We start from the raw sequence: 2,892 nt of genomic DNA on the forward strand, positions 1-2,892 counted from the left end.
GGGCTGGTTGCATACACAGAAGAGTTACATTTTAATAGATTGCAGTATATTTTTTGATTTTTTTACTTTTTTTTCCGTCTCGGCTTGTTCTTGTAGACCCAATCTTATTTATCATCTCGTGAACTGAGTGTCTTGTGCCACACCTCAGGGAAATATGCACAAGGACTTCTTCTATGCTCATGTACATAATTATATGTACATGTACTGTACATAATTATACTGTATGTCATATTATATTATATGACCTTACTCTTGTCACTCTGACAATGAGATATAAGTAAAAAAAAATGGAATGGAAATTGTAACTGAAAGGTGAGAAAAACACATTTGAGATTTAACATACTTTCATCAATCAGAAATATCACAATAATATCCATTGAAAATTGGGCCTGGTAAAACTGAGAGAGAATACTGCACCTATTGACCTATTTTTCCACTTTAATGATGCCGGAAGCACAGTACAAGTGCAAAATACGATGCAAAACATTACTTCACCTGCTTTTATTTCATTTGTAGCCTTGAGTCTGAGCCTCCACCAGAACATTGCTTCTGTTTCACTGAATGAATTTTCCGACTTCTCCTTTAAAAGCTGCTGCCAATAAAAACAACTTAATCGTGGTCTTAATGGAATTTAAAAAAACATCCCTCTGAAAGAATTGCACAACACACAAGTGAAAGCATTTCAGTAATTACAGCTGATTTGAGGATTGTGGCACAACCTGCAAATGTGACATTTTGGGTTTGCGTAGCTTTTTTGTGTCAACATGATGCGATGTTACAATTGCAAAGCAGAACCTCCCAATTGAACTATAAGAACATCTTCATTGCTGCACTGATTTGCTGAGGTTTAACATGCATTCAGTCTCACACACATCACCACTACTGTACAGTTTCTTGCTCACCTTTGAGGTTTTTTGGTTTATTTGTTTACAGCGATGGACATAGTTTGGGCTTAACAGTTGAAAGCAGAGGCTGTTCTATGATGCTCTCCATCTGGAACAGTTATCCATCCATCCGCTTATGCCGCTCATCTTCTTTAGGGTCGCAGGGATATGCTGGAGCCTATCCCAGCTAACTTCGGGCGATAGGCGAGTACACCCTGAACTGGTTGCCAGCCAATCGCAGGGCACATATGGACAAACAACTATTCACACTCAAATTCATACCTATGGACAATTTAGAGTCTCCAATTAACCTAACATGCATGTTTTTGGAATGTGGGAGGAAACCGGAGTACCCGGAGAAAATCCACATGCAAACATGCAAACTCCACACAGAGATGCCCAAACATCTTCCCAATCAGGTCTTCCTGATCTCCTGACTGTGTGGCCAACATGCTAACCACTCGTCCACCGTGCGCCCCCTCTGGAACAATTAGTTACAGTAAATACCCGCTTTTCACAGGGGTTACAGTTCGGGAACACCAGCAAACCCGCAAGTATCTGAGACACCCATAAAAATGTCTATTTTTGAAACACAGCTCACTCCCTCAACCTGCAAACCCTCCTATTAACTTGACGTTGACATTCTCCTCCAATTTTGGATCAACATTTGCAATAAGAGTATGTTGTAACGATTAGATAAGATTCAGCTCCAGAGCCCTTCCCTGTCTCTCATCAATATGCCCCACACACTTATTAGATGCATTTTAAATTATAAACTGTATAGGTATTTACCACTAATGAGTAACAGATTTTGTAGAAATTATATATGCTTCACTTTTGCATCTCAGAGCAACTATGGACCGCCAAAGTGCAAAATCTGACCGTTTGATGAAAAAACATGACCAGTGGAGCATAAAGACATAAACATAAAAATTGTGGGTATTTTTTAACAGTTGTGCATGTATGATGTACATTTTCCCTGTATTATCACCTATTTATGAAAGGCTTAGAATGAATGAGATGACTTTTCTGAGGGAAAAAAACAGCCTATATTTGGAGATTAATTATTTTTTTCTTTTTGCCAAAAATCCACAAATTTGCGGGGCAAGAATGCTGAATCGCAAATGTGCGGGGATCCACTGTACAGTTGTCCCTCATTTATTGCAGTTAATTGGTTCCAGACCCAATAAGTGAATTTCTGTGAAGTAAGATTCAATATTAATAAATGGAATCTTTTTGTAGTTATGGCATAAAAAACATGTTTACAGTCTTCTAAATCCGTTTTTTAAAAACATTTTTAGAGCCATCTAGACATGAAACAACACCCCTACAGTCACCGTTACCTTCGTATTACCCAATGTAGTATATAGATTCACAGAAAATAAGCCATTTAATACAGTTAACCTTGGGAGCTAAATCGCTGATGGACAGGAAATGAGGGGGGTTCAGTGTTTCAGCTTGTTTGTGGGCTATGGCCTCAACAGTAACCCATGTTTTTATTATTATTATTATTATTATTATTATTATTACTGTGCCTGTTGTGGGATAATTGAAACCTGCAATAAAAGCATGTCCCAACAGTGTTCCTGTTACTTGTCTCACCAAACAATTACTGACACCTAGCGACCGATGTAGAATACTACATTCACAAGCTGAATACCGGTACTTACTGTAAATAACAGCCATCAAAAACCGCGTCAGAGTGAGGGAGAGATGTTAGAACCACGATGTAGCCAGGGACGCCTGCAGATGTGTTGACCAAATTTAACAGTACAAAACAAACCATCAAGCAGGTTATCAGTAGCAAGTAAAAGTTTAACAAAGTAAAGAGCGCCCAATTTGACCTCAACCTTAATTGATCGAAAGAAAAAAAAAAGATTACCTCAGGGGCACGTGATTACATGTGTGCATGCCTTCAATTGGGCGATTGCATGTAGACCAGTGGTTCTCAATTATTTTCTGTCATTCCCCCACTGGCACGACATAAAATGTTTTCACGCCCCCCGGA

The sequence above is a fragment of the Dunckerocampus dactyliophorus genome, chromosome 1 (assembly GCF_027744805.1).
Source record: "Dunckerocampus dactyliophorus isolate RoL2022-P2 chromosome 1, RoL_Ddac_1.1, whole genome shotgun sequence".
In the NCBI taxonomy this organism is placed as follows: domain Eukaryota; kingdom Metazoa; phylum Chordata; class Actinopteri; order Syngnathiformes; family Syngnathidae; genus Dunckerocampus; species Dunckerocampus dactyliophorus.